General features: G+C 39.5%; 1 protein-coding gene across 9 annotated transcripts in view; it reads right to left on the bottom strand.

The window, feature by feature from the left end:
* LOC130357063 (uncharacterized) overlaps positions 1-22,472 on the bottom strand; it is a 732,821-nt gene that overhangs the window by 172,975 nt on the left and 537,374 nt on the right. The window contains exon 13 of one of the 9 annotated variants that reach the window (XR_008889093.1): positions 12,756-13,816. The exons of the other annotated variants lie outside the window; for them this stretch is intronic. The gene's annotated coding sequence lies outside the window, so the exon portion shown is untranslated. Of the gene's footprint in view, positions 1-12,755; positions 13,817-22,472 lie in introns of those variants that run through there. 9 annotated transcript variants of the gene reach the window in all.

Raw genomic sequence — 22,472 nt, 5'->3', positions numbered from 1 at the left:
TATGTGCCCTTCAGCTAATCTAACGTGCGCGCCGCTGTGTATCATCCAGCATGCACTCGCTCCCGCCACCGTCTTCCTCCTTAGTGCGCCTGCGCAGAGCACGCGCAATCAGGTTAGTTCTCGATACTAGGTGCAGAGAGGAAACTAGCACTGCGCTGGCGCACGGAGGAGGAAGATGGCGGCGGGAGCAAGCACTTGCTGGAAGACACACATCGGCGCGCACGTTAGATTAGCTGAAGGGCGCATGCGCTGGTACCTGTGTGTCAATCACACAGCGGTCCCAGCGCTGACATACGGGGTAGGCCTGGGGGTGGGCATGCAGGCAGCAGGGAATCACGTACCTCGCGCCACGCCTATCCAACCGTCAGTGGCTTTCAATAAAAACATTTTTTGGCGTCATGAAAGCCTGCAAATTTAAGGTAAAAATATTACGATGCACACCACCTGCACACAGTACAAAGGCTGTGTGCAGGTTATTGCACCAAGATTTCATGACAGTTGCGCTTTAACAGTGTACTGTACCAGCAAATTAAATGAGCAGTGACTAAAGCTGGAGGAGGAGTTTGTGTTGACATGTGCTAGTGGCCATCTTGGATATTTCAGTTCCAATAGAACAAGCAGAGAGAAAGGACACAGAGAGACAGCCTGTGAGAGGTAAACAAGATCCAATGCTGATAGCAGGAAATCCTCTGTGAGCATTGAAAAGAATGTGAAGCTGGACTTACCGAATTTACAGACTGTGTGAAGGTAAACGTGAAACCCCTCCTCCCTGTCCCACAACAAGGAACCCTGAACTCACATACCAATAAAAGACCTTGAGATCCACTTGCAGACATTTTCATCCTACTCCAAGTAACCCTCTGAAGCAGAACTTTGTATGGGCCCCATCTATTTAATGTGTACCAACTGAAGGTGCCGAATGGCTGCTAGGGCAAAGATTTGGGTGGGCGGCTGCTGTGCATGTGGGTGAGTGAAACCTACAGTGTATAAATGTTCCCGTGACGTATTGTCTCACCAGGAACTGCTCACTCAGCCAATCACTTAATAAGGCGGGACACCACTGTGGCCTGTGATTGGCTTAGTGGGCAGTTCCTGGTGAGACAATACGTCACAGGAACAAGAAAGAAGCTGGGACCAGTGGAGACTGAGAGGCATTGGAGTATCAGCTGCAGGGACCAGGGGTTAGTAAGTATGAATAATTTTTTTATTTTTACATCATCCCCAGGTATGTATAAAAATAGGAAAATAAATAAACAAAATCCCCTGAATTAACCCCTTAAAGGGGTACTCCTGTGGAAACCTTTTTTTTTTAAAAAAAAAAACAACTGCCAGAAAGTTAAACAGATTGGTAAATTAAACAACCAAAGAAAACGTAAGTGCATTCACCGCATAGCAGCGACTGTCGGGTCCAGAAGTCAGGTAACGGGATATCGGGTCACGGCATGGGCGCTGGTGAAGTGTGGCGCTCGGAGGCTACGCCGGCAGTTTCGCACGTAAGTGCGTGCTTCTTCCGGCTTTCTAAGAGGCTGGAAGAAGCACGCACTTACGTGCGAAACTGCATGCGTAGCATTCGAGCACCACACTTCACCAGCGCCTATGCCGTGACTCGGTATCCCGTTACCTGACTTCAGGACCCGACAGTCTCTGCTATGCGGTGAGTGCACTTATGTTTTCTTTGGTTGTTTGATTTGATACTTCATATTTGTGTACGTGCACCCCGCAGGAGACTTTGATCGGAGGTCCTTGCTGCCTACATAATTAGGTGATATAGCCCCTTGAGTGCTCTCACCATTTTCTTGTCTTGGTTTTTTAATATAGGTATGTAAATTACTTCTATTAACAAATATTAATCCTTCCAATATTTTTAGGGTCTGTATACTACAGAGGAAATGGTTTTCTTTTTGTAACACAGAGCTCTCTGCTGACATCATGACCACAGTGCTCTCTGCTGACATCTCTGCCCATTTTAGGAACTGTCCAGAGCAGCACATGTTTGCTATGGGGATTTTCTCCTACTCTGGACAGTTCTTAAAATGGACAGAGATGTCAGCAGAGAGCAATGTGGTCATGATGTCAGCAGAGAGAGCTCTGTGTTCCAAAAAGAAAACCATTTCCTCTGTAGTATTCAGCAGCTAATAAGTACTGGAAGGATTAAGATTTTTTAATAGAAGTAATTTACAAATCTGTTTAACTTTCTGGTACCAGTTGATTTAAAAAAAAATAAAATAAAATAAAAAGTTTTCCACGGGAGTACCCAGACTTGGCCATTTTTCCTTTTTGCACTTTCGTTGTTTCCTCCTCACCTTCTAAAAATCATCACACTTTCAATTTTGCACCTATAGACCCATATGAGGGCTTTTCTTTGCGCCACGAATATCACTTTGTAATGACATCAATCATTCCACTACAAAATCTACGGAGAAACCAGAAAAAAATATATTTGTGGGGCAAAGTTGAAAAAAAAATGCCATTTTGTAACTTTTGAGGGCTTCCGATTCTATGCAGTAAACTTTTTTGTAAAAAGGACAACTTATCTTTATTCTTTTGGTCCATATGGTTACAAGGATATCTAACTTATATAGCTTTTATTTTCTTTTACTACCTAAAAAAAATTATAACTACATTTGTATGTTGAAAATTGGCATCTTCTGACCCCAATAACTATTTTATTTTTCCATATACGGGGATGTGTGAGGGCTCATTTTTTTGCGCCATCATCTGAAGTTCTTATCAGTATCATTTTTGTTTTGAGGGGACTTTTTGAAAACTTTTTACAAATTTTTAAGGTGTACAAAGTGACTAAAAAAATGCAATTTTGGACTTTGGTATTTTTTTTTAACGTAAACGCCATTGACAGTGCGGTTTAATTAACAATATATTTTTATAGTACGGACATTTGCTCATGCAGCGATACCACATATGTTTATTTTTATTATGTTTACATATTTTTATATGGAATTTGGGAAAAGGGGGGCGATTCAAACTTGTAATATGGAAGGGGTTAATGGGTGTTTTTTTCTTTTTACTTTTTTATTCATCTTTTTTTTTACACTTTTAGTCCCCTTAGAGGACTTTTAGGAGCAATCAGTAGATTCTTCATACAGGTCAATGTGGTTCTATAGAAGCACATTGATCGGTGTGCTCTGCGCTTGATTGATAAAGCCTGGTTCAGCCTGGTATCAATCACAGAGCCGGCTACCTCCACAGTGGATCGCCCCCTAAATGGGCACTGTCATTTGCAAATCACTTTTTATATAATAAGATAATACCTTTATAAGTATATTTGTAATAAACATTGGTTAAAAAATGCGTATCATTTTGGGCGACAAAATGCTTGTCCCTGCAGCTATGTGTGTGTCTCTGTGTGTCAGCTATTGCCTGTGTGTGCCAGCTATTGCCTGTGTGCAGAGACAAAATACAGGAAGTGAGGGTGGGACAAACATGGCTCTGTGCAGGCTCCTGGCTGGTCAATCTGCCTGTTGTGTGAGCCAGGGTCATGTCACAGAGCCCCGGTGCACAGAGCAACCAATTATCAGCTTTGAGGAGTGAGAGAGAAAGTTCCCACTTGAAATGTGAAGAAAAGCAGGTGAACACCCCCTCCTCCTCAGTGAACTGCCTGCTGTGTGAGCTATATAAACTAGGTAAACTAGCTAGGTAATTAGGAGCCATTAAAAGATAGAAACCGGGATTTAAGCACACAGACAGGACCTGCACCAGTTAAAGAGTAAGCCTGCATGATTTTTTTTTTTGTGTGGTGGTTGTTATGGACAAATAAGACAGTTTTTTTTTTTTAGGCAGCTTGATAGGCCATTGTGAGAATTAAAGAAAAACTGTCATAAAATCAACTGTTTTTGTTGCTTTTAACAACCAATCAAAGTCCAGATTTAATTTCGCATAGTACTCCTGAGAAAATTAAAGCTATGCTGTGGTTGGTTGCTATAAGCAACAAAGATAGTTTTTGTTTTAGACAGTTTTAATTTATTCCCTTTATTACATCTCAAAATAAATCCCTACAACCTTCGTTGGTGTTGTAAAAAGATAAAGGTTGTTGTATTCGTGTTTATACAGTGGATAAATGTTTATACATGGCCGTAAATGTTGGCACTCCTGAAATTTTTCTAGAAAATTAAGTATTTCTCACAGAAAAGGATTGCAGTAACACATGTTTTGCTATACACGAATTTATTCCATTTGTGTGTATTGGAACTAAACCAAAAAAGCAGGAAAAAAAGCAAATTGGACATAATGTCACACCAAACTCCAAAAATGGGCTGGACAAAATTATTGGCACCCTTTCAAAATTGTGGAGAAATAGGATTGTTTCAAGCATATGATGCTCCTTTAAACTCACCTGGGGCAAGTAACAGGTGTGGGCAATATAAAAATCCTACCTGAAAGCAGATAAAAAGGAGAGAAGTTAATTTAGTCTTTGCATTGTGTGTCTGTGTGTGCCACACTAAGCATGGAACCCAGAAAGAGGAGAAGAGAACTGTCTGAGGACTTGAGAACCAATTGTGGAAAAATATCAACAATATCTTCTCCAGAGATCTAGATTTGTCCACAGTGCACTTTATCAAGAAGTTTGCAACCCATGGCACTGTTGCTAATCTCCCTGGGCATGGACAGAAGAGAAAAATTTATGAAAGGGGTCAACCCAGGATAGTCCAGATGGTGAATAAGCAGCCCCAAACAAGTTCCAAAGATATTCAAGCTGTCCTGCAGGCTCAGGGAGCATCAGTGTCAATGTGAACTATCAGTCGGCATTTAAATGAAATGAAACGCTATGGCAGGAGACCCAGGAGGACCCCACTGCTGACACAGAGACATAAAAAAGCAAGACTGCACTTTGCCAAAATGAACCTGAATAAGCCAAAATCCTTCTGGGAAAAGTCTCGTGGACAGATGAGACCAAGATAGAGCTACTGTTCTACATTCTACTGTTTACCAAAAATGGAATGAGGCCTACAAAGAAAAGAACACAGTACCTACAGTGAAATATGGTGGAGGGTCAATGATGTTTTGGGTTTGTTTTGCTGCCTCTCGCACTGGATGCCTTGAATGTGTGCAAAGCATCATGAAATCTGAGGATTATCAACGGATTTTGGGTCGCACTGTACAGCCCATTGTCAGAAAGCTGGGTTTGCGTTCGAGATCTTGGGTCTTCCAGCAGGACAATGACCCCCCAAACATACAAAAAAGCACCCAGAAATGGATGGCAGCAAAGCGCTAGAGAGTTCTGAAGTGGCCAGCAATGAATCCAGATCTAAATCCCATTGAACACCTGTGGAGAGATCTTAAAATTGCTGTTGGGAAAAGGCGCCTTCCAATAAGAGAGAACTGGAGCAGTTTGCAAAGGAAGAGTGGTCCAACATTCCAGATGAGAAGTGTAAGAAGCTTATTGATGGTTATAGGAAGCGACTGATTTATGTTATTTTTTCCAAAGGGTGTGCAACCAAATATTAAGATAAGGGTGCCAATAAGTTTGTCCAGCCCATTTTTGGAGTTTGGTGTGACATTATGTCCAATTTGCTTTTTTCCCTCCATTTTTTGGGTTTAGTTCCAATACACACAAAGGGAATAAACATGTGTAAAGCAAAACATGTGTTACTGCAATCCTTTTCCTTTTCTAGAAAAATGTCATGGGTGCCAACGTGACTGTATTATGTGACTGTTTTCTATTGTGATATACACTGCTCAAGAAAATAAAGATAACACATCCTAGATCTGAATGAATGAACTAATCGTATGAAATACTTTGGTCTTTACATAGTTGAATGTGTTGACAACAATATCACACAAAAATTATCAATGGAAATCAAATGTATCAACCCATAGAGGTCTGGATATGGAGTCACACTCAAAATCAAAGTGGAAAACCACACTACAGGCTGATCCAACTTTGCTATAATGTCCTTAAAACAAGTCAAAATGAGGCTCAGTAGTGTGTGTGACCTCCACGTGCCCGTATGACCTCCCTACAATGCCTGGGCATGCTTCTGATGGATGTCCTCCCAGAACTGGACTAAAGCATCCGCCAACTCCTGGACAGTCTGTGGTGCAACGTGGCATTGGTGGATGGAGCGAGACATGATGTCCCAGATGTGCTCAATCGGATTCAGGTCTGGGGAACAGACGGGCCAGTCCATAGCTTCAATGTCTTCCTCTTGCAGGAACTGCTGACACACTCCAGCCACATGAGGTCTAGCATTTTCTTGCATTAGGAGGAACCCAGGGCCAACCGCACCAGTATATGGTCACACAAGGGGTCTGAGGATCTCATCTCGGTACCTAATGGCAATCGGGCTACCTCTGGCAAGCACATGGATGGCTGTACGCCCCCCCCCCAAAGAAATGCCACCCCACACCATTACTAACCCACCGCCAAACCGGTCATGCTGGAGGATGTTACAAGCAGCAGAACGTTCTCCACGGCGTCTCCAGACTCTGTCACGTCTGCTCAGTGTGAACCTGCTTTCATCTGTGAAGAGCACAGGGCGCCAGTGGCGAATTTGCCAATCTTGCTGTTCTCTTGCAAATGCCAAACATCCTGCATGGTGTTGGGCTGTAAGCACAACCCCCACCTGTGGACATCGGGCCCTAATACCACTCTCGTGGAGTCTGTTTCTGACCGTTTGAATGGACACATGCACATTGGTGGCCTGCTGGAGGTCATTTTTCAGGTACTAGCAGTGCTCCTCCTTGCACAAAGGTGGAGGTAGCGGTCCTGCTGCTGGGTTATTGCCCTCTTACAGCCTCCTCCATGACTCCTGATGTACGGGCCTGTCTGCTGGTAGCACCTCCATGCTCTGGACACTATGCTGACAGACACAACCAACCTTCTTGCCACAGCTCGCATTGATGTGCCATCCAGGATGAGATGCACTACCTACTTGTGTGGGTTGTAGACTCTGTCTCATGCTACCACTAGAGTGAAAGCACTGCCAGCATTCAAAAGTGACTTAAACATCAGCCAGGAAGCATAGGAACTGAGAAGTGGTCTGCGGTCACCGCTTGCAGAACCACTCCTTTATTGGGGGTGTCTTGCTAATTGCCTATAATTTCCACCTGTTGTCTGTTCCAATTGGACAACAGCATGTGAAATTGATTGTCAATCAGTGTTGCTTCCTGAGTGGACAGTGTGATTTCACAGAAGTGTCATTGACTTGGAGTTACGTTGTATTTAGAGATGAGCGAACTTACAGTAAATTCGATTCGTCACAAACTTCTCGGCTCGGCAGTTAATGATTTATCCTGCATAAATTAGTTCAGCTTTCAGGTGCTCCGTGGGCTGGAAAAGGTGGATACAGTCCTAGGAGACTCTTTCCTAGGAATGTATCCACCTTTTCCAGCCCACCGGAGCACCTGAAAGCTGAACTAATCTATGCAGGCTAAGTCATCAACTGCCGAGCCGAGAAGTTCGTGACAAATCGAATTTACTGTAAGTTCGCTCATCTCTAATTGTATTGTTTAAGTGTTCGCTTTATTTTTTTGAGCAGTGTATCTATACAAAAAGATGGTGTGCATGTTCAAGACCTTCATGACATCACAAAAATAACACACAGTAACATTTCCCTCACCTATAACATGCTACATAAAACCTTAATGTAATAGCAATTATAAAATATATTTAACACTTAGGGGGAGAGTTATCAAAACCTGTCAGGAGGAAAAATTGCTAAGTTGCCAATAGCAACCAATCAGATCGCTTCTTTCATTTTTGAAAATGCCTCTGAAAAATTAACGAAGCAATCGGATTGGTTGTTATGGGCAACTCTGTAACTTTTCCTCTGGACAAGTTTTGATAAATTATATTGCTATGTGCCTGCTCCATGCCTTTTGTGAATGGTGTCCTGGTTTAAGGAGCACTCCAGCTTTTTCCCCGTTCCAGCAGAGCTGCATCCATGCATTTCATTACTGTAACCTGGTCATGTGATCCCCAGTCTGACAAACTAAAAGTTACATGGCTTAATATGTCAGAGGAAGTGGATAATCCTGGGTCTGCTGACCTCCTATAAACTACAGGATGACCTTATCACCTATTAGATCACTCCTGCTAGTGCAGATCCCCCTCCCAGCTCTGTCTGTGTATTGCTGTTATTTTGCTGCTCAACACACCTGGGTGAACCAGCACCAGCAACCTAATTAGATGACCAGGTACAGTGATAAAATGCCTCACCCTCTCTCTGCATAGCCAGAGGACCCATGGGAAATGTAGGCAGCATTAGAAAGTGATTTCAGTTATGGATTTGCATCCAATATAGACCCTTACTTGTTCTTGTCGCATGCATTAAAACAGGTGAGCGCACAAGGCATACACAAGAACCCCTATATTATTCTCTAATAATAACCTATGCTGCACTACATATTAATTAAAAAAAAACTATTTCCAGAGTGCTCCTTTAATAGAAATAAAGGAATTCATTGTAAATGTTTACTAATCCCATTGCATGATTTATTAATATTAAATTATACATAATATGAAATCATATGGTGAAAGAAACTTTTTTGTTGTTGTTGCCAAGTTACAACCTTTTCCTAACGAAAATAAAAGTTTGACAACATCCCCAATACGCTACTATATGAAACTATGAAAATATGAGGTACTTAGCTTGCAAATTTGGCGCCAAATAGCGTGGACCGTCCCACCACGGTAAGGTGACCTCATTCTGGCGCCAAATTTGCAAGCTAAGTACCTCATATTTTCATAGTTTCATATCTTCATTTATTGCATTACAGCTGTATAGCTTTTCATGTTCTATCTATATACTCATGTTTTATCTATATACTCATGTTTTATCTATATCTTTGTGCTAGCAGTGTGCTGCTGTATTCTCCTGTTGCTGTATATTTAGCCCAGCAGCCTGCACCTGCAAGCCAGGTTTTTACAATAGTTTGGATCAATAATGCTGGCCAATTTATCCTTTGGTTGCAATACGCTACTATAGTTATTTATAACTGAGGATTGGAGGCTGTGGGGGGTATTTATCAACGGATTTGTGTTTTTTCCCGTAACTTTGGTGCAATTCTTTGGCGCAGTTTCTTTTTGCACCAAAGTTTGGCGCATTCTTTCCACTGTCATTTTTTAAACTTGCTCAAAATCACACGGTCCTGTGTGTGATTTTTGCTTTGATCAATAATTCATCATTTGCGCCAATCGATCTTTGGCGTAATTTTGCACCCTTTTTTGGCGCAATTCACCACCAAGAAATTTTGTACATGGAAAACACACAGCAATGTCAGAAAATGTTAAGGCATCAAAATACATAAAAAAAAATTTTTTTGTGGAAGACACCTCCGGAGCTGTGCAATAATATCCTGCAAAATAGTTGTCTCTGAGGGACCTTCACCCTCCGTTGAGCCAGCATTGGACATGGCCACACAGGTTCAGGAAAGGTAAGCACTAAAAGTAACCCAAAAAATAAAAACACTCAAATTAAAAATAAAATCCATCTCACATGGTGGCTATAAACCCCACAAAAGAAAATAACTCATGTCGCTTGCTGATATACTGCAGGAGGGACTCCGAAATGGCTGCTCTACAGGGTAAAATACGCGTCCTCTGTGGCGGTAAGTTCTGTGTAAAAGGCGCTGTGAACAGCTGATTTCGGCATTTGTGGCAAAATTACTAACAACGTGCGCCAAATGATAAATTTGGTGCATGTCCACGAAAACCAAAGTGAAAAAAAAAAAGGGTAAAAAGAAACTGTCAACAGGCAAAATTGATAAATACCCCCCTATGTTTATAATACAATATTATATTACTTTGAGGTAAGAAGCTTTTTAATGTTACTGAACTGTTATGATTTGATATGTTATATTATAATGGAAGGTTTATAAATTCTTCAATCCAGGAAACCATATTTACTTGGGAAATATTTACTATATATTTAGGCAGCTCTAAACTCTTATCCCTTCTTTTATGTATTGTAACTGGAATGTGATTGTGTAATTAAGTAAGAAAAATAAAATATATATTTTTGGTTTGAATCAACATTTGTTATAGTTAATTGCTTCTAATTTTTTTAAGCTATTAGAACGATAATTTCTAATGTTACAACCATGATATCTTTATTGTAAAATATTAACTTTCTGATTTATTTATAGTTATATAAGTTTTGGTCAAAAAAGAAAGTTTATTTATTTATTTATTTATTTAGTTATTTTGGTACTATCCTTTGGAAAAGATTTGTTCTGAATAAACAAAATGCATCTATTTTCAGTAGATGTAGTAGTATCAAAATGACCAAATAATATGGAATTATTTTTTTGATCTTTCCTATTTATATTATTATATATTTAATGTTTGTTTGTTTGTTCTACTAAAAATCTACTTGATATAAAATGTTGACCAGACATTGCAACTATGGGATAGACCATTGATTTTACTCTATGTCCTGTCTGTTCAGACAGGGCTTCACATGATATTGTTTGTTCATAATATAGTTCCACTATAATAATTCACCCTTTTACTTGTCAATCACATCTGGCCTCAAGTGTAAATCCTGATATCTAATATAATCCTGATCTATATATATATATAGATATATATATATATATATATATATATATATATATATATATATATATATATATATATATATGTCATGTGTTATTGGCTGATAAAAAGAAAAAGAGCTCGGGGGAAATGTGAAATCTTTATAGTCCCGATCTACTATGACTATATTTTCCTTTTCTGGTAGGATGTTATATTTATTTTCAAATAAAGCTAAAAATTATAGAATGGTATATTCCGTTTAGAGGAAAATATTAGATTTCTTTATGTTTTTAATTTATTTATTGGTTTATTATATTTGTCTCTTGTATGTGGTTTACCTAGAATTTGTGTATCACTCAATTACAATTTTCTGTAGTAGTGACTCATTTACCATTCTGCACCTTCTGCCCAGCAATCCCAGGGTTGAGAGAAGAAAAAAAAATAAATAAAAAAAAAAAAAAAAAAAAAAAAGAAGAAAAAAAAAAAAGGAAAGCAGCAGCAATCCGGAAGATGGAAAGTTTACAGGGAAAGTGATTTCACAGTAATTATTATGATAACTCTGCTGACAGTTGCAGCTCTGTAATACTTTACAGCAGGATTTATCACATATTACAGCGTATGTGTGTTTTCTCTCTCGCACTCTGATATCTACTGATAGCATAGTGTTAAAAAATAAATAAATAATTAAAAATAAATATATTAACTAGAATAAAAATCCAACATAAACAAAGTAACTATTTCTGTGTAAAAGGCAGAGATAATGACTATTTGTGCTGTAGTTCAAGTTCAAAAAAATAATTCTGATACTATTTTAAATTTAAAATAATTTTTTTTTTTTTTTTTTATTTATAATGCGACAATTTACAATTTTTAATTTTTTTTAAATATCTTTTATTAAAAAGGTTGGGATACAAATGTTGATATTGGTCTACATTAAATATATTTCTACTAGTTCTAGAATAACAACTAGTTAAGCTCATCGATGTAAGGATAGTGTGATAATATGTGTAGAATATTATTGTATTGTTTAATCCTATAATAATGTGTGTATTGTATCATTTATGTAGTATTGTATAATACTGTACACAGTATCTTTTATGCACTATAGTTCTACATTTCTATTCAATTTGCAAAATGATTTTTTTATTTCAATATTATATATATTTATATATTTTTTCCCCCTATTTCTTTGTCATAACAGTTTTTCCCATAAGAGCATAAATCATTTACTTTACAGTAGCTTTAACCTGGTATAGCAGACTGAGCAGGAAAAGGTTAAAACATTTCTACTGAGGAAGCTGCACAACTACTGAGATATATCTGGGGAGCTTTTCCCAATTAAAAAATGAAATATGAAAAAAAAAAAAAACATTGACATCTAAAATTTTGCTTTGAATATTTTGAATACAGATGCATGGCATCCCAGGGGTTAAGCGGTCATAGCTGCGATAACATTGATTTTTGTCTTTAAAAAATTTAAATGTACAAATAAGCTGGTGTCAAAACCTAGGTGATCCTTTATTTCCAGCACATTGACCAAGCTCACATCAGCAGCAGACAGCAGTTAATATATGCGTCTGGCTCAGTCTCGTCTACCCGCCAGGAATTCATCGAATTGTTAACAACCCTCCTTTTTTGTATGCACCGCACATGATTCTCTCTCTCCCTCCCTCCCCCTCCCTTTCTGACATTCTACAGCTGAAGATTTTTTTTTTTCATAGCGGTAGTACAGTATGATATTATTACCTACTATCACATATTTTAGGGAAGATAAAAATATCATCGACTCTGCAATAAAAACAAAACATGTCCAAAAAAAAACAACGAAGGTCTGATTTTACATTTAACCCCCTGGTGCCCAGTCGTCCTCAAATAACCTTAAAAAACAGGAGAACAATTGATTCACACTGATGTTTATTTTGTATTGTTATTTTTATACTTCTAGAATTTAAGATTTCATTATTTTGAATTAAAAATGAAAGGAAAACTTATCTATAAAATCTAGCAATGCTGGATATACTGTAGCTTTTTCAAGGAACAGGCACATCGAGATATATATGGTTTATAAGTCTATTCTAGATATTAATGGAATGATCAGTATCCTGCGGCCATTACAGTAGCCATATTACCATCCTAGGTTGGGGGAGAACAATATGTTTCTTATATATAGTTTTACTTTTATTGATTCATAAAATCCACAAATATACATAAATATAGTATTGCATATATTGTAAATATATGAAATAAAACTGCCACACTGTGCCAAAAATACAGATTTTAATGACATTTAATGGAATATCATGAAAAAGGGTATAAACATACGACATGTTAAATAGAATTAACAAAGCATTCACACAGTATATAAAATAAATTATAGTTTATTATTTTAAAGCCAAAGCACAACATAAGACACACATACTGTCCCATTTTCCCACCCTAAAAAAAGGGATATAGAATACAAAGAGGGATACAATGACATGATTTATTCTCTCAATATCAGAGATAACCAGTATTACAGTCCAGAGCTGCTGATTCCCCTCCGCCTAGGTCCCAAGAGCCAAACTTGTGATCAATGCTGAAAAATCCTCACAAGTTAGGGTCTCAGGGACTAGGAAAAGTCCAAAATCACTCCCGCTGCTTTCGTCTTGTAAGGGTTTTATTCGCTTTCCACCGGAAAGATTGCAACGATATTTCAGCGTTACAGTAAAGCAAATACATACATATTGTAATATTACTCCAAGAGCCTAGACATAGGGAAAAAAACGACTTTAAACAGGTACAATGTGAAATCCTCATTATATGAAGAGTCAGTATGAGAGACGATGAACCCTAAATCCATATCCTGCTGCTACCTGGGCCCAAGGATATGGCTGGCTTTACATCTGACTCCGTAATGAGGAAAAAAATCAATTTCTTTCTCCTTTAAAAAAAAAAAAATCTTATTTTTAACATAAGGAGCCGAAAATCCTCCCTGGCTGCAGACAACAGAAGATCAGACGCTGTGCACCTACACAAGTTTAAGCATCGCAGCTGATACAGACAGGGAACAACGGGAAAAAAAAAAAGGAGGTGAAAACATTTTCCTATCACCAGGGGGGCTCTGGCTGGCTATGGGTCTATACCACAATCCCGGCATATTCATTTCATAAGATAGCCTTGTGTCACAGGAGCAATATTATTTCCAATGAAGGTGCATCCCCTTTGTCGTTTCTTGCCGAAAAGACATTTTCAGTGGCCCAGAGAGGTCTTGTTGACTGTAACAAACCCGAATAACTGTAGGATGCAGCGGATGGAGAATCTGCGTCGTTCCGAAGGCTTCTTCTGCATGAAAAAAAGAAAATAAAAATAAAATATAGAAATGAGTGTTAGCATGTGATAAGCAAATCATAGAATCAATCAGTGAAAGAGACAACCTCCTGAATAGAGGCTTAGAAGGTGCCAGTAGGACAATCACCAGTTTTTGTCGTTTTTAACGTTTCGTCACTTGCTGACCAATAATAAAAAAAAAAGGTGTAGTAAAATCAGTAGCCTTTATCCAGTTATGGAGCCTACGCCGAACCCTTATCTTAAAATGATTTTACATGCAATATTTGAACACAGTCTACAGACTAACAATTAAAATGAGGAATCTGTGCCCTCCACAGATATGGCATTAACATAATTACATCCCCCCATCGCCTAGACCCATCCTCCTCAGAGACTACATCTGATGCTCCCAAGATTGAAATCAGTGAGATTTGAGTCGCTCGCAGACGTACCTTTTGCTTGTCACTGACTGGCTTTTTTTTTTTTTCACCTTCCATAGGCACGCGCAGAAACACAGACAGACACACACTTGCAGACACGCACAGACACACACGTTTAGAAAAAAAAAAGCAAACGCCGGATGCTGCTGACTCAGAACAGTTGTGTTTGGAGGGGGTGCAATAGGCTGATATTTTCTGCACTCAACATTAACAATAACTCTCTCTAGTATCCTCCCTCTCCAGGACCTGCAGAAATGCAGTATTTGCATGATGCTGACACTCAGCCCTTGCAGGTCAGACGTCGGTGGGGGTGGGGGAGCCCAGGCTGGGGATACACACACGCAGGCATGCATATAAGGCAACAATCCAGCCTCCCTTAAGAATTACCGTCTTATCTCCCAGCATTATCGCTTTCTCTCTGTTTATTTGACATCTTTTCAGATTTCAAAATAAATAAATGGCGTTGAATAAGCTGACTGCACCTTACCCCCCGAAAGCCTGCAGTGCCCAACCTCTGCCCCCAAAAGCGATAAGTAAGATCTCCAAAAGCAGTGCTGAAAACAGGCTGAGACTTTCATCCCCAGTCCTCTCTGTGCCTGAAGAATAGCAAGTGATCCAGCCACGCACGTGACGTGAGGAGACAGAATGCCAGCAATTCTTTTACAGTCTTAAGAGTTTTTTTCTTCCTCTCGCTCTCTCTACGCCTTTGTAGGTCCTCTCCCTCCTCAGTGAACAAATGCTTGTGGTAACAATGCTTTTCTATAGTCCACAGCCCGACAATGCCATGATCAAGCATTTTATCGCCACACAGTCACAAAATCCAACCAAAGCAACAAAACAGATAAGACTCCTCAGATCTAGCCTCCTTACGTCCTTGTCATGCCTTCCAATACCCTGAAGACCCTTCTCTTCAATTAATATCCAACATAACATTTGTCTTTACATTAGAAACCTGTCTAGGTAACTGTAAAGTAAATGGATACGGAGAACGGAGCTGTAAAGCCAGGAGATGTATAAATAAATCATCCATACTTGCTGAGAACCCATTTGAGGTAATGGAGCGACATCCCGGCACTTGTTACCTTCAGCCTTTTGTTATCAAGCACACCTTTCTGAAGTGCCGTACTTATAGGATCTCCTCCGACCACCGCTGTGCTCTCTTCACATACTTGCAGAAGACAGAGAACAATGGAGAAGCTAGCCACATAATCATCCTAAGCCCAAATGCTGTCTCATGGTATACAAATGCCAAGAGACCATTCCCAGCATGCATTGCAATGCTGCAAATACTTCCGTAAGTAATAGACCGGCACAATAATAACATTTTTAAATCATCATACAAATAATAATCATAATCTACACAGAAATACATGCAGCATGAGCATTACTAGTAGTGACACAGACACCTTTCGATTTAATGTTATACGTACATTAAGAAGCGATGGCAATCTAATGTCCTTTTGCCCAGACTCATCCTTTTTTTTGCTGCTCCGGCAATCCCCTTTTTTTCTTTGTGTCTTTTTCCCCTCTCTACTTTTACCCACAATGCCCTGGTTAAAGAAATGTCATGACCTCAGATGCGAATACGAAAAAAAAAAAAAAAAAAGGAGAGAGAGAAGACACTATTTTAAAAATGGATCATGCGCTCTGAGAGAGAGTGGATACTGGTAGAAGACTGTGGACTGCCTCTAAGAACAGCCGTCACCTGCTCTGCGAATCAGAGGAAGCCAATGCTAATGTTTAACATGTCTAGATTCACTCCAGCCCAATCTCTCGCACTCACTGGAGCTCATGCCAACGGTTCAATGATGTACGTGTAACCTAATGATTCTAGGGCTGTTCAACCCTTTCATGGCAATGTACATATATAAGTATAGAGTGTATATGACATTGATCCTCGTTCGTGAAATATAACAATGCTCCTCGAGAGACTGAGGGCAATCGACAGAGAGAATAGGGATAGAACTATGTATTTAAACAATACATAGACTACCAGAGGTATTATAATGGTACCGTCCTTATGGCCAAAGGGACTTTGCGGACCACATTCAATCAATACTCCTCTGCAAAGAGATGCTGTAATCTATCAAGTCAATTGCCTTTGCTAGCATACATTTATTATTGAGCTGTTAACCCTTGGAGTTATTGAGCTGTTAACCCTTGCACTGTTGTCTTTTCATTGTTTTTACAATGTAGAGATATACACACTACGATTCTGACACACTGGTATGATACATAGGTGCTATGCACTGTATGTGCGGCTGAGGTATAGGGCTCAATGTAACTGTGGTACTGATGTGGACACTAGACGGGGCTTCATTTGCATGTTACATTGTTGCACTAAAGTATAGTGATACTAGGAGTTTTATATATGGCAGTACCCATCTCTATATATTATACTAGAATAACAGAAAAAGTCCATGCTTACCGGTACAAGGGCATGTTAAAAAATCGATTCTGGGCAGGATGTAGTCAGGCCCCAATGAGATATGGAGAAGGTTATATAGGGGCAAAATACTGATAAACAGCTACTCACGTGCTTACTATTCATAGAGAGGATGGCTTAGTAATAGACTTGCACATAGATAAGGCTTCTATTAAGTGTCAGACACAAAGTTACATGGTCTACAACCCATTGGTTATACCCATGCTGTTTAAACACCCAATGTTCCCCCGACATAACAAAGGAAGGGTGTGTCCTGCAAAATGATAACCATAAGCAAGCAGGAGATGCTTTGACCAATATATGCAAGCACCTCAAAAGTTCTTATTTATCTTGAAAGTCTCTAAACTAACATTACAAACAAATCACAGAAAATTGGATAAAAATGAATTGAAGGCCTTACTTATAAAAGGTCAATAATCAGTTCCCAACAGGATGGAGACAAGCAATAATTCTATATGAGGAGGGCAAACAGTTATATATTGTATTTATATTGAAGGTTATCTGTCAGCTCCATATAGCTCATAACTATAAGCAGATAGCTGATAAAACAAGTAAAATCTTTCTTTTAGCTGATGGCTGTCTGCAAAGTTATGAAACCATGTTTTCTTTTCAAGCTCAAGAGCCATAGAGGAAATCTTGGGCTTTAGCGTACAGGAGGTGTGCATATTGCAGCTTTGCATGGCTTCTAAGTCTATTGAGCTTGGAAGAAAAACATGACTTTATAGCTTTGCAAACAGTTGCATTCAGCTAAGAGAAAATTATTATTTGTTTTATCTCCCTATAAGCACTTATGTCTGCAGCTGTAAGCATGATATGAAGATGACAGTTTTCCTTTAAAGCATCACTGTTAACTTTTGACATGTTGCACAAGTTGAGGATGCCATAGAACTGAACCGGGGAGGAAAGTTACAGCTACTGCATAGCATTCAAAAATTATCACCAAAAAGATGAAAAATATGTTGTTACCTATGCCATATCTGTCTGGGATCTTGCTATTCAACAGAATGTAGATTGGTCACGGGAACATGATGTGCCTAGTTTTTAAGGAGTCTGGGAAGATGTTTGGCACTATGGATGACCTTGATTGACCCTTTAGGTTTATTGGGAGAGATTGGTGCAGTTGCCCATGGCAACAAATCAGATTGCTTCTTTCTTCTTAAAGAAACCTGTGAAAAATGAAAGAAGCAACCTGATTGGTTGCCATGACCAACTGCACCATTCTTTCTCCATTAGGGGGGAAATTTATCAAAACCTGTCCAAACGAAAAGTTGCTGAGTTGTCCATAGAAACCAATCAAATTTCTTTTTTCATTTTTCAGAGGCCTTTACAAAAATAATAGACACAAGCTGATGGTCAACTTTTCCTCTACACAGGATTTCATAAATCTTCCCATTTGTAACCATAAGTTGAAATATATCTCATGGCTGCCTCCTAAGACCAATAGTTGACTAAATTAAGTAGAGACATAATGGCCCTGAGTGGAGTTTTCTTTGTGGCTTGCGATTCTTGACTTGTATTTTTCCACGGTATGTAATACTGTTTCCCTATTTTGCATTGTTTTGCACATGTTCTAAACTGTGAGGTTTTCCAAAGCTCAAATCCACCACATTTTCTGTAGAAACATTAGTAAATATGTTGAGATTTTTCAAAAATGGTTGGGACTCGCCCCCTTTTCCTGGCTACCACACCCCTTTTTTGGGTTTTCTAAGTAAAATGGACAGTTGTTCAGGTTATTTGATTTTTTTTATGTGCAAATTTTGGCTCAGACACGATTTGTGGCACAATGCAATACATTTTGGTGCATAACCCGACAAATCAGGGCCAATATATAATTTCGGTCATGAAAGTTGCCCATGTAGTGTATAACATCTAGCACCCACAAACAGTGGTATAAATAGTGTGGTAACCATGGTAAATTGTGGACCTGACCTCGACCCGGCATAGCAATAATAGGGTATATAACCAATGCAAGCAATAATATTATTACCATTAACTATTTCTCCCTATAGAAGGTAGGCCCCTCTGTGTCCCCATATGGTATTAGTCTCTGCATTACCCCCATATGTGGTCCCATGAAGAAAAGAAAGACAGCGTAGTAGAGTGACAGTCCATATGTCTCATGTCAAGCAAAAGAACAAGGAGCACTGGTTCCCTGTTCTGTCATGTTGCACTTTTTTGTTTTAGGGTACGTTCACACGTGGATATTTTGCTGTAGATTTCTGCAGCAGATTTTGCTACCCATTGAAGTCAAATGAGCTGCTGAAAATCTGCAGGAAAATATACAGCAAAATACGCTTGTGCGAATGTACCCTTACTACGTTTTGGATATTATTGGTATTAATGGTGGAATCCATAAACTTATTATTCTTTGTTTTTGTAAACACCTTAGGCTGACAATGTACATTTTATGCTACTTCTTACATAGAGGAATTCAATGCCGGCACCAGTAACCTATTTAAACGGCACATATGTCAGAGTGCTATCAGAGGGGGATGCTCAGGTGTGTTCCTGCGGCTGTTGGTGTTCGTAATGCAAGCGTACAAACAGAGAAAAGACAGTTCGTACTAGTATAGGAGAAATAATACGCTGCACTCACCAGACTTCCAACGAAAGTGTCTTCTTTATTCATATAAGATAAAACACGCCAGCAGCTACAGCGGGAGAGCGGGCACACAGGCAAGCGGGGGGAGTGGCGACGGACCGTTGCGTGCTCGTAGCACTTCCTCAGGCCATACGTCATTCCGTCAGAAGGTGTGTTCTTATACCTGCCAGCGCAGGTATCACCATAGTGATCATAACAACAAACATGCTAAAATCACATATAAAGTGCAAAATACATTAAAACCAACATCCTAATGTCGCTGTGAGTCTTACCTACTTTATACAACCATTAGGTGGCTAAAAATGCCCCCATTTCGCATTTATCATTTAGACCTAACTGGCCCAATGCGTCTGTCCGGAGGATCCATTTGGATTCCCTTCTTAGGAGTTCCTGGTTCCTATCTCTACCTTTTCCCGCATATTCCACTTTTTCTATTGCATTGAACTTAAAGGTTCTTAAAGGCTCTCCTGCGTGGCACTCATTAATGTGGGCTATAAACCTGGTAGCTCCTACTCCTGTACTCAGTGACCTAACATGCTCACGGATCCTGTGAAACAATGGCCTAATGGTTTTGCCAATGTGAAACCTGCCACACGTGCAAATTAGGGTATACACAACGTAACTGGTTCTGCAAGTAAAAAACTGTTTTATCTATACGTCATATCCCCCCAAACAACACATTTGGCTTTAGCATTATATTTACAGTAGGAGCATGTTGAGCAATTAAAGTTCCCCAATGGGCGACTATCCGTCAGCCAATTGGTTTTATGTTTTTTCTCTCTTTTGTATTTTTTTTATATGATCATGTACTGTTCAATTCTTTTTAAATGTAGTGTTGCTCACAAATATTCGCAATGCAAATTTTTTTCGCGAACATCGCATATTCGCGAATATAGCACTATATATTCGCAATTACGAATATTTTTTTTTTTCACAGTACACGTCACAATGATCATCCCTCTCTGCTTCCAGCTTGTGTGGTGTAAAGAAGGCTCTAATACTACTGTGTGAGACTGGCGTACAAAATTTTGCATATGCTAATTTTTGCATATGTAAATTTTCGCATATGTGAATTTTTGCTTATGCTAATTTTTGCATTTGCAAATTTTCGTATATGCGTATTTTCGCATATGCAAATTTTCGTATATGCATATTTTCGCATATGCGAAAATAAACGCGAATATTACGAATATGCGAATTTAGCGAATATATGACGAATATTCGTCCATATATTCGCAAAATATTGCAAATTCGAATATGGCCTATGCTGCTCAACACTATTTAAATATAATAATTGGTGGATTTTCAACAGTGTTTTTCAGATCTGTTTATCGCTTTTTTAATTAACAAATTCACAGGAGTGTTTCTAAAGGAGAAAAACGATCTCTCACTCTTCTGTTTCTTTTTAGTTGTAAGGATCTCCTCTTTAGGAATTTTGTCAATCCTCTCTTTTGCTACTTTAAGTACTTTTGGGGGGTACCCTCTTCTGAGTAGACGACCCTCTAATTCTTCTGCCTGTTTCTCAAACAATGTGGGATTATTATTAATTCTCTTCAGACGTGTTAGTTGGCTGAAGGGAATTGCATTTTTCATGTGTGCTGGGTGTGCGGACCCAAAATGCAGGATAGAGTTCTTGGATGTAGATTTTTTATGACCTGTTGTTACTATGTTATTGTCTACGATTTCAATTCTGACATCCAAGAACTCCAAACTGTCCCCTCCAAACACACTGGTAAACATCATATTAACCTGATTGACCTCATTTAGATACCGTACGAAACCTTCAAAATCCTCCTCCGTTCTGTCCCAGACGACCAATATGTCGTCTATGAACCGGAGGAGGTTCTTAATGTGACCTACAAAGGGGTTTGACCTTGTGAAGATGTATCTCCTCTCAAAGATGGCCAGGAACAGGTTAGCGAACGAGCACGACACTGGAGTGCCCATAGCCGTGCTCATTCGCTGCCTGTACCACTGGCCATCATACTGAAACGCATTGTTGTGCAAAATTAGCTCAAGGGTTTCGGCCACAAATTCTATGAAAGCGGGGGACTTCTCTGTGCATTCCAAAAATTCCCAAACTGCCCATATACCCGCGTCCTGAGGGATTCGGGTATATAGGCTTTCTACGTCAATAGATGCCAGTTTATATCCATCTTGCCAGCAAAAACCTTTTAAGGAAGATATAAGATCCCCCGTGTCTCGTACATGGGTGGGAGTGTGCCTTAGCAATGGGGACACCAACCAGTCGATGTAACTGGATAGGTGCTCCATCGTAGCACCTATCCCAGCCACTATGGGCCGTCCTGGTCGTGGGGACACTTTCTTGTGAGTTTTTGGTAAAATATACCACTTGGGTTTAGATGGATTATTGGGTAGGAGGCATTCTGCCAATTTTTCAGGAATTATATTTCTTTCTGTGTTTTTCGTAAGGTGACCTCTCAGTTTCTCCATTATTTTTAATGTGGGGTCACTTTTCAATTTTTCATCACTATTCTCCAATTGCTTGTGGGCTTTTTTTTCATAGTCATCTCTACGCCAGACCACCACTCCTCCTCCTTTGTCTGGTTTCGAGATGACTATGTCGTCCTTCTCCCCAAGCCACTTCAAGGCATCCTTTTCCTCTGCGGATATATTATGGGTAGGGGGAGGATAAATTATTGCTTTGATGTCCCTACTTACAGCTCTGTGGAATAAATCCACTGCTCCTCCTGGAGTAACTGGAGGATTGAAACCTGGGTTAACTGGAGGATTGAAACCTGGGTTACCCCAGTATGATGGCCAGTGGTACAGGCAGCGAACGGGCACGGCTATGGGCACTCCGGTGTTGTGCTCGTTCGCTAACCTGTTCCTGGCCTTTGAGAGGAGATACATCTTCACAAGGTCAAACCCCTTTGTAGGTCACATTAAGAACCTCCTCCGGTTCGTAGACGACATATTGGTCATCTGGGACGGAACGGAGGAGGATTTTGAAGGTTTCGTACGGTATCTAAATGAGGTCAATCAGGTTAATATGATGTTTACCAGTGTGTTTGGAGGGGACAGTTTGGAGTTCTTGGATGTCAGAATTGAAATCGTAGACAATAACATAGTAACAACAGGTCATAAAAAATCTACATCCAAGAATTCCATCCTGCATTATGGATCCTCACACCCAGCACACACAAAAAATGCAATTCCCTT

The sequence above is a fragment of the Hyla sarda genome, chromosome 2 (genome assembly GCF_029499605.1).
Source record: "Hyla sarda isolate aHylSar1 chromosome 2, aHylSar1.hap1, whole genome shotgun sequence".
Classification (NCBI taxonomy): Eukaryota; Metazoa; Chordata; class Amphibia; order Anura; family Hylidae; genus Hyla; species Hyla sarda.
Note: the sequence above shows the minus strand (reverse complement) of the source record. Positions and strands in the feature narration are given on the sequence as shown.